The 10416-nt window shown below is 42.6% G+C and overlaps 1 protein-coding gene across 1 annotated transcript in view; it reads left to right on the top strand.

Moving 5' to 3' along the window:
• The first annotated feature begins 260 nt into the window (after positions 1-260).
• LOC118588150 (cytochrome c oxidase subunit 6A2, mitochondrial) overlaps positions 261-10416 on the top strand; it is a 29500-nt gene continuing 19344 nt past the window's right edge. The window contains exon 1 of the mRNA XM_036194417.1: positions 261-993. The gene's annotated coding sequence lies outside the window, so the exon portion shown is untranslated. The remainder of the gene's footprint in view (positions 994-10416) is intronic.

Below are 10416 nucleotides of genomic sequence, written 5' to 3'. Positions count from 1 at the left end.
AAAAAAAAAAAATATTCCCCTGCTCCCACCTCCACTTCCTTATTCCCCTCAGTGGAAGAATAGTGGAGACTAATGGACTTTGGCCTTTTGTCTGACATAGAGGCAGGTTGTCCACCCAAATGTATTTCTTTTTTTTCTTTTTCTTCTTTTTCTTTTCTTTCTTGTTTTTGTTTTTGTTTTTTGAGACAGGGTTTCTCTGTAATTTTGGTGCCTGTCCTGGACTAACTCTATAGCCCAGGCTGGCCTCGAACTCACAGAGATCCGCCTGCCTCTGCCTCCCGAGTGCTGGGATTAAAGGCGTGTGCCAATGCCTCCCAGCCCAAATGTATTTCTACTGCTAAAATTAGTGTATATGAGAGTTGGGGGGTTTCCCAAAGCACCATATAATCTTTGATCAGAGCACAGTCCAAGCAGAGACTGCCTGTTTGCCTGAGAGGCATGGACTAACCCTTTTAAGGTTGAGGATGGAGCTTTTTGTTTCAAAGACCTAGTAACTCCTTTGTGACAGTCCTTTCATCCTTAACTGCAAACTCCGCATCCCCTGCCCTCCAGTTTTGCTGCCGTTTATTTACCTTGCTGCATCTAGAACTGTTTCTATATAGAGTAAGAGGCTAAAGAGGAAGAAATCAAGTTACCCAGCCTCAGTTTTGTCTCTTCCTAGCTGTGTGACCCATTACCTCTTTTGGGTCTCAGTTTCTTCATCTATGAAGCATGCAGTCTACCTCACCAGGCTGTGAAGATTCCATGAATATACCTACCTTCATGAAGTACCTGGTTAGGAGAATGGCTCAGTAAGCCTCAGTTCTCCTCAATACTGGAGTCCTGTTGGTTGTATCATTCAGAAAGCATCATGGCAGCTCACGGATCAGCCCCTAAGATTACAGAAATGAACTAGACACTCCTGGAGTAGACTGTTGTCCCATAAAGGCAATGGATCAGTAATAACAGATGCTGGCATTGGAGAAGGGCTGTCGCCTGGAACAAATCTGAAAGGTATGACCTAGGTGACGTCTAATGAACAGCTCTGGCTCCTCAAGATGGGTAGGAGAAACTTACTCCAAACAGGAGTAAGTAACTAAAGAAATGATTCTTGACGTGTTCCCATCAACAGCACTTCAAAAAACAACCCAAGGTTTGAGTTGAATACCTGAGCATAGCACATACATAGTTGGCACTCAATAAATAGTTATGATTGGGTTCTGTTGATACTGCTTACTATTGACCTTTGGCCCTGTTACAATGAGTGAGTGTAAATGTTCTACCCATACCTCTGTGTGTGTGTGTGTTAAGCATATGGCATGGGTGAGTATTGAAGCAAAATTTCTTAGGGGAGTTGAAAGCTGACTTCTCACATAGCAGATAACCCCTGGGCATACTCTCTTAACTCCAGAAAATAACAAAATTTCCTGACCAAACAGAAGCAGATCTCAGAAGCAAGAGGGAGGGCTTAATCCAACAGATAGTATTATCCAAGGGTGTGACCAGCTTTTAGGCCAGAAAGCCAAACATTTGGCCCTGTCTCTGTATGTTTAAACTGATCCAAATTTTCAAACTGCATGTTCAAATTTAGATTTCTAGTTTTTCTGTTTGTATAGTCAAAGAAAAGATAAATCCATCAATGTTTGATCTTTTTAGGATTTATTTTTCTGTGTCTGTGCTGAGGTGATTTGGTGTGCACCATCATGGCCAGAGGGGATTGGATTCCCTGGCACTAGAGTTATAAGCATTAATAGCCTGATGTTAGTGCTGGGAACCAAACTCAAGTCCTCTGCAAGAGTTCGAGACAGGGTTTCTCTGTGTAGCTTTGCACTTTTTCTAGGAACTCACTTGGTAGCCCAGGCTGGCCTCGAACTCACAGAGTTCTGCCTGGCTCTGCCTCCAGTGCTGGGATTAAAGGTGTGGGCCACCACCGCCCGGTGGTAGGCATTCTTAACTGCCCGCCCAACATAAGATCTTACAGAACAATGATTTGTTTGGTAGTAACTGTCCCATCATTCTTGTATTTCTGACTCAACATGAGGACTTTTTCTTACTCTTCTGACCCTACAGAAGCCGCTGGGGATAATACACAAACACTACCATCTATGAGAAGAACCCTTCATAGATTGAAGCCAAAATGTCCCCTGTACCCATTTGTATCCTCATCCATCCCTCCTTCCTCCCCCTCCCTAACACTGCTCAGAGACTGACCTGCCCTCCTCCTGAGACTGCCTATCTCCTCACCCAGGTTGTCACTCACTCCTTAAGCCTCTTTCTCTCTCTGAAAGTGGACATGGGCAGAGCACACAGACTAGTGAGGGCAAACTCCTGTGTGCCTTTGTTAAGAGGTCTAAGTATTGAACCCTGGTTGATTCACTGAGAGGTGATGGGAATCCAGCAAATACAGAAGCGCTCATTTAGGGCTTAAGTAAACCAGGGAGTGTTGAAGCGGCCCTTGGAATGGCCCAGCTCCTGTCTAGTTCTAGACATGGGATAGAGTAAAATGCTGGCATCAAGTTGTCTCATGTGATCCTGATGGGGTATATGGACCATGTGCCTGGCAACTGGAGTCCAGAATACCTGTAAGCTCATCTGCTGTGGCAGGACTTCTGGGAGGTCTGCTTATTCTCTTCCCAGGTCATTCCCCTTGGTGTACTATAGGAGGGCAAGACCTGGATCCATGCTGGCCTGGATCTATGCTGTCCCGGATGAGTCTCAGCAATCCCACCATGGGGCAGATAGCCCTGAAGAAAGGCCACTTGATGTACAGTTTCTCTTCTCTAGGACTTTGGTCCATCTCCTAAGTGAATTGAGGGGAAAAAAGCCAGTTTAGGGAAAGGAGGAGGTGGGGGCTGGCTTACGGCAGATATCCATCTCTTATCTCAGTCATGTAGCTGCAAGGCTAAGGATCCGAGAGCTCTTAATTTCAAAGGGTGGGGACAGGTAAATCTCCAGACATGCTCAGATTCAGGGATCAGTTGGAAACAGAATGGTGGGCAGATGCAATGCCAGCAAATAAGTTTCATGCCTGACATGGTGGTACATACTTTTAACCCCAGTACTCTAGGAGACAGGCAAGCAGGCAGATCTCTTGTGTTTGCAGCCAGCCACTATGGTTTACCCAGTGAGTTTCAAGCCAGCTAGTGAAGAAGCCCTGTACTTAGAGAGAAAGAGAGAGAGAGAGAGAGAGAAAATAAAAGTGGCTTCAAGACTTTCTGTTCCAAGCTACCCATGAGGGTAGGTTTGAAGTCTTCAACAACGAGTCCAGGAACATGGTATACCACATTGAAGTAAGATATTCCTGTCATCCCATCCCTCCTGTGTGTGATGATCGGAGTACATCAAAAGTGATTCTAGCTTAGGGCCTGGACTTCAAAGTTTTTGTTTCTGACTCCTGAGCAGGTCCTTGAGTCTCCTTTCTTCCCATTGCTTCCCCACACAGCTGTTCAGATCATGAACATGTTGCCTCTCATCTCCCTCAACCCCAGACCTACATCATTCCCATACTACAACTGTTAAGAGTTGGAAGGTTGGAAAGAGGAGGAAGTTCCATTTGGAGCCATGACTGTGAAGAATGTGGGAGTGAGAACTTACATTAGCATAGAAGATGCTGTTAGCAACAGCTGTGGCCCAGAGGCTCACATTATGATTGGAATCCCAATATACATAGCTCAGAAACACTGTCACCAGAGAACCCCAGGGTCCTTTTCTGGACATGGTCCCATGTAGCAGACTTTCTTGGACCACCAGGCCCCAAATCATGACATGGAGATTTATTAGTTATGAATGCTCAGCCTTAGCTTAGGCTTATTTCTAGCTAGTTTTTTTAAACTTAAATTATCTCATTTCTATTCATCTATGTGCAGCCCCAGACTTGTTTAACTCATGTACATACTGTCCATCCTTCTTTCCTGCTTCCTCTGTGTCTGGCTGGCTGACACCCCCTTTCTCTCTGTCCATCAACCCTGCCTATCCCTCTTCTGCCTAGCTATTGGCCATTCAACTTTTTATTAAACTAATCAGGTGCCTTAGGCAGGCAAGGTAAAACAGCAACACAGCTTTACATAATTAAACAAATGCAGCATAAACAGAAGCAACACACCTTTACATAATTAAACATGCAGCATAAACAAATGCAACACATCTTTATATAGCTGAACAAATAATTATTCTGTAACACAAACATTTTTATTTAGTTAAACAAATACTCTATTCCACAACACTCATACAATCTACCTCTCTTCACCAGTGTGAGCGCTGACTGACCACAGATTCTAAGACATCCTAGAAGAGACCAGAGTGACAGTATAAAAAAGACTGAAGTCGTCTTGCCATGTGAGGCCTCTCTAGGTTTACTAACATCCACTGCTCTCCAGGGATGGAGTAAGGGAGGCCTCGACTCTACATGTTCAAAAAGCAGGCTCCTCCAAGTACATGTACCCAAGCTCATGCCCTCAACTCAGGAAAGACTTGGTTCATTTTTTTATTTTTATTTTTTATTTTATTTTATTTCTTATTTTTTGGCTTTTTGAGACAGGGTTTCTCTGTGTAGCTTTGTGCCTTTCCTGGATCTCAATCTGTAGACCAGGCTGGCCTCGAACTCACAAAGATCTGCCTGGCTCTGCCTCCTGAGTGCTGGGATTAAAGGTGTGTGCCACCACCGCCCGGCCATTTTTTTAAATGTAACATCAAATGAATGAAATGAAGTCTACTGTCCAAACCAATGAACTTGCTTTGAATAGCAAGTTAGGAGAAAAGAAAGCTCTTCTCTTCTTGTTGATTTCCTCCTGCTCCCTTTCTTTCCTTCCTAAACAATTTAATATAAAGGTGTCTAGCTAGGGGCAGACAGCAAAATAAGCATCTTCTGTGGGCAGTAATACATGGCAAGGTGAAGAGTGTCCAACCCCATGACAGATGTGCTGACATAGGTTAGGGAGCATTAACCAAGTAAGGAGATGACGGGAGCAGTAAGAGATTGTTCAACTGGCCACTGGTAAAATAAGCACGTACAGTAAGGAGTAAGGAAAGTCAGGGAAGAGATAAAAGGAAGAAACCTAGGTAGCTCTTGAGTTGGATTAGAACTAAAAATATTAGTAGACAGTATGGTCAGTAATGTACAGATACAGAAATAAATAGAGATGTAGGTGTGTATACACACCTTTGTGCCTGTGTTCAGATTTTCCCTAGCTCTGCATGGTCTTGAACCAGTGCCATCCCAGTAATAAAGGGTTAAGGTAATAAAAATCAAGGATGGCTGACACACTTTTAGAATAATGAAGACTAAAGAGACGTGGTCATTAATGCAACAGGTACTGGACCCTTTTTGCTATAACAAATAGATATTTTAGGTTAATTGAGAAAGCTGGAGTAGAATCTAAGGGTTTTTTTCCTTTAATTTAATTTTATTTTTTTTCCCGGAGATGAGGACCGAACCCAGGGCCTTGCACTTGTTAGGCAAGCGCTCTACCACTGAGCTAAATTCCCAACCCAAATCTAAGGTTTTGATGACAGTCAAGTTCCTGATTTTGATGGTTGTAAGGGAATGGTCTTGTATGTAGAAAATACATACTAAAGTATTTGGAGGTTGTATTAGGTAAGGGAATGGTCTTGTATGTAGAAAATACATATTAAAAATATTCAGAGGTTGTGCATTAGGACATTATTCTCAAATCATTCAGGGAAATTTTTGCATTGGATTTTAATCACTTTTGTAATTTTCTGCTTTAAAATAATTTTAGAAAAAATCAGTCTGAACAGGAGGCAGTAGGAGGAGGATCACAAGTTCAAGGCTAGCCTGGGTTACATCGTGAGAGCCTGTGTAGCAGGCTTTCTTGGACTACCAAGCCATGTCCCAAATCATGACATGGAGACTTATTATTAATTATGAATGCTCAGCCTTAGCTTAGGCTTGTTTCTAGCTAGTTTTTTTTCTTTAACTTAAATTAACCCATTTCTGTTAACCTATGTGTTGCCCTGAGGCTCATTTACCTCATCTATGTACTATCCACCCTGCTTTCCTGCTTCCTCTGTACCTGTCTGTCTGACACCCCTTTTTCTCTGCCCACCAGTTCCGCCTATCCCCTCCTCTGCCTAGCTATTGGCTGTTCAACTTTTTATTAAACTAATCAGGTACCTTAGGCAGGCAAGGTAAAACAGCAACACATCTTCACATAATTAAACAAATGTAGCATAAACAAAAGCAACACATCTTTACATAGTTAGACAATTATTTTGCAACACAAATATAACACATCTTTACATAGTTAAACAAATATTCTATTCCACAATAACCCTGTCTATAAAAGGAGGTCAGTTGAAGGGGAAGGAGGGGTGAGACTGTAGCTCACTGGCAATGCTTGCCTTGCAGATCCTACTTTTCAATCTCTAGTGTAAAAATAAATCTATAAACTCAAATATATGACAGTTTGGGAATGTTTAGTTTAAAGACATTAATTTATATACCAAAAATTGCCACTGTACTAAAAAATGACCTTAGTGATTATTAATTAATAACTCATTCATTTATAAACATACTATGCTAAGTTCTGAAAATAAAATAATAGGTGAAATAAACATCTCAGCTCCTAAATCTTTTTATTTGCCAGAAGTCTAGGTCTAGGTAGCATTATGTAAAAATAGTCTTGTTCGGCACCTTCTCTCCACCCACCTTACCTTGGGTGACAATGAACAAGTCTAGAAGTGAAGGAAGGGCCAATATAATAGGGTTGTGTGACATTCTTTCTGGAGAGACATGCAGTGTCTACTTACCCTAGATAGAAAACCAACAACAGACCAAAGTAACTACATCAACAACATCCAATTTGAAACAATGAATTATTGGAGTTACAGGAGTATGAATAAAGGGTAATATACAGGATCACTAAAAGCTCACCCCAGCATGAAACGATAATTCATGAAATGTGGAACCTCAGAGCTCTCTGCACAAGTGGCATGCAGCTCAAAGGCTGGAGAGTCTCCTCAACATTCCTTACTACTTACCTTGGGGAAAGAAGGGCCTTGTTCATCTGGTAAGTTTCAGGGATATCCTGAGGGTACTGAGTTGTTTGCTTCCTGAGTCTTAAGGAGCCTCCCTGCAGAGTGAAAGGTTTCTGTTCAGAGGAAATTTCTGTACAACAAATTGGCAAGATAATTTTTGGTGGTGGATGCTGGGAAATTCTTGCATGGAATGTGAAAATTAGGAAGGAGCTACTTTTCATGCAGCTAGTGGCTGTTCCCTGGTGACCAAAAAGTAGAAGAGCTGAATTTCCTGCAATAGCTTGTGGTGCCTAGTTGCCAACTTTGTCAGGAGGCAGCATTAAGAGGCTTCCTGAGCTCTGGATTGTACCATCAATCTGCCAGCATGAGATGCAGCCTCAGCCCACTCTGGACCACAGCATCTGTGTGCTGGACCTGAGGAAATACTCCCCGAAGATTTAATTTCAATGATGCAGCCCCTTTCTTAATCACAACTGACTCTTCAGCCTCAGCTAATTAGTATCAATTGTCCCAGCAAAGCAAAGGTTTCATTTTAGTAGTTCTTCATTCAAAATATCATACAATGGCCCTTGTGAAGTCTTGGAGGGGCTCTCAAACCTCCCTCTGGAAGTTCACAAGCCAGGCACACATCATTGGCATTTCTCTCAACTCTGTCTGCCACACTCCCACAGAACAGCCCTTTAAGCTTTGAACACTCTATGGCTTTGCCAGCTTAAAGTTCCAAAATCTTTTTACAAGCCTCCCAAAAATACATAGTTAGTGCCTTGGCTAGTTTTATGTCAACTTTGAAAACAAATTAGAGTTATCTGAGAGGAGGGAACTGAGAAAATGCCTCCATAAAATCAGGCCCAAGACCACCAGGGATGATAACACTGTGCACAGTGAGCTTGGCCCTTTCACATCAAACATCAATCAAGAAATGCACCATGGGCTTGCCCCACAACCAATCTGGTAGGAGCATTTTCTCAGTTAAGGTTCCCTTTTCTAAATGACTAGCTTTTGACAAGTTGACATAAAAGTGGTCAGCCCAATGGGCCTGCACCTTTAGGCCTGACCCCTTAACCAGAGTCAGGCCATGCCTTCCTGCAGCTCTCTCTGATACAATTAAGAAACAATCTGTGTTGTGATTGACAGCTCTCAATGTATAGTGCCTGTCTCCTTCATGTTCCCTGTCACATATGCTAGGCTGAACTAAGTTGTATGATGTGGAACTTCCTGCCACCTCTAAAAAATGAGTAAAATTACACACACACACACACACACACACACACACACACACACACACACACCTATCCCTCTCTTATCCTCACTCTTACTGAAGCTCCTCCCCAGACATTAGAGGGAGGTCTCTCTTCCCTTTATGGCCCCACTGTGTCCCAAGCGCCATGCATTGTATTGCTTTGTCTAATGCTTTCTCCTCCATCTCAGACCCACCCTGCCTTGAGGCTCTTTCATTCAAATAAATCTCATTTCTGAAGGATTCTGTGTCTGCTTCCTGTGCTGTTATCTTCTTGTTGTATTTAGTAAAGGTAACTCATATTTGGTTCAAGAATAAATTTTCTTATTTTAGGTTAGACCTGGGTTTTGTATAGACAGTTCCTTATTAATTAATTTACCAGGTATCTTAGTTACTTTTCTGTTGTGATAAAGCACCATGACAAAAGCAATTTAAGGGAGAAAGGGCTTATTTTGGCTCACAGTTCCAGGGTACAGTCCATCTTAGCAGAGACGTCATGGTTGTGGCAGCCTGCAGGAAATGGTCTCGTGACTATAGTCAGGCCACAAAGGCAGCATGCATATATACTCAGCTTTCTCTCTCCATTTAATATGGCCCAGGGTCGTAAGACACCAAGGAAACAAGAGGACTGACACACATATGAACTCACAGAGACTGTGGCAGCATGCACAGGGCCTGCACCAGGCCACATGGGGTCCTAGAGCTGAGAAGGGGAAGTGGCCTATCCCTAACCAAGAGACTGTCTTCAACTGACAACCACCTGCAAAGGAAAAATTAGTTTTCTCACTAATGTAGACTCTCACTAATGGAGTCTCCCTGGATGTGTAAATCACACTTAGGGGTAGGCCCCATGCCCAGCCTAGATAGTCTGCACGGAATGAACTCAGTGGTATTTCTGGAGAGTTTTTCTCATATTGCATTGTTTGAATTATTGTTTGTTGTTGTTTTGTTTTGTTTTTTAACCATACTGGACTTCGCTTCTATAGTCTTCTGCTTGTATATTTTCCAATTGTGTGTGTGTGTGTGTGTGTGTGTGTCTTTATATGTGTTTCTCATGCTTTTTCTTTCATTTTATTCTGGTGTATTTTCTTTTTAGTGTTTTCTGAAGAGAGAGAAAGAAGGCATGGACTTGGATGGACGAGAAGGTAGGGAGGATCTGGAAGATGAAAAAGGGAAATTATGATCAAAATATATTTTATGAAAAAGTTATTTTCGATTAAAAGAAAAAAAGATAATCCCTCATGGGAATGCCCATGAGGCAGCTTCCGTATGGAAGAGCCTGAGGGCAGGGAGCTCCCTCAATCCGTTACCCCTGCTCTAACTTCAGGGAAGAGGCTCTTGAAGGGCCCTTTCTCTCCACGAGGGAGTGTTAATAGGTCCATCTGAGGGGTTCATGTGGGTGATTGACCACAACTGTTCTGCCTTAAGATGGCAGTGAGCATGGTCAATGCCAAAAGCCGAAACACACAGACAAGGACTAAATCTGAATAGACACTGGATTCCACAATCTTCTGGTTCAGAGGTGGAGAAAAGATGATCATAAACTCCAGGCTAGCCTAGCTAGGATGTCTCGCAAGAGTAGCTCAGAAAGCCAAGTGCTAGGGATATATTTAGTGGCAGAGAACTTGGTCTGTTTTGTGAAGTTCCCAGCACAGAAGAAAACTAAGCAAAGTACAACCTATGAAAGCCACATGCTCTTGTTAATAACATTGTGTTAGAACCAAGACCACAATTAGAGTGAGTCTAGGCAGAAGAGAAAGGCAAGTAAGTGACATGAGACACAGGATGGGAAAGGAGCCCTCACGCCCAGAAGAAGACCAGCAAAAGCCTCTCCCAGTAAGAATTGTGCTTGAAGTAAGGATTCCAGCACATTTGCTGTGAAGGTTGCATGAGATAAAATCCCACATCTATATTATATATTATATATGAATAATGTTAAAATAGCAATACGCCAGGCTGAAGGCTAAATGTGTCTGACCATGGTAGGGCCTCACTTCTCTCCCTAACATTTTCTGAGAACCTTTGTTTACAGTGGAAACCGCCTAGCTTCCTACACTCTGGTGACCTAGAGTTTCACCCTATCAACTGTAAACCTGTTAGGTACCCACCAAAGATTCCTTAGGAAATTCTGAAGATGCTAGCTTCTAAATTTACCGAAATCCTGACTAGTGTAGCCCAGCTCTCTCAGAGAAGCCCACACCCAG

The sequence above is a fragment of the Onychomys torridus genome, chromosome 1 (assembly GCF_903995425.1).
Source record: "Onychomys torridus chromosome 1, mOncTor1.1, whole genome shotgun sequence".
In the NCBI taxonomy this organism is placed as follows: domain Eukaryota; kingdom Metazoa; phylum Chordata; class Mammalia; order Rodentia; family Cricetidae; genus Onychomys; species Onychomys torridus.
The sequence above is the reverse complement of the archived record's forward strand: the minus strand, read 5'-3'. Positions and strand labels throughout refer to the sequence as shown.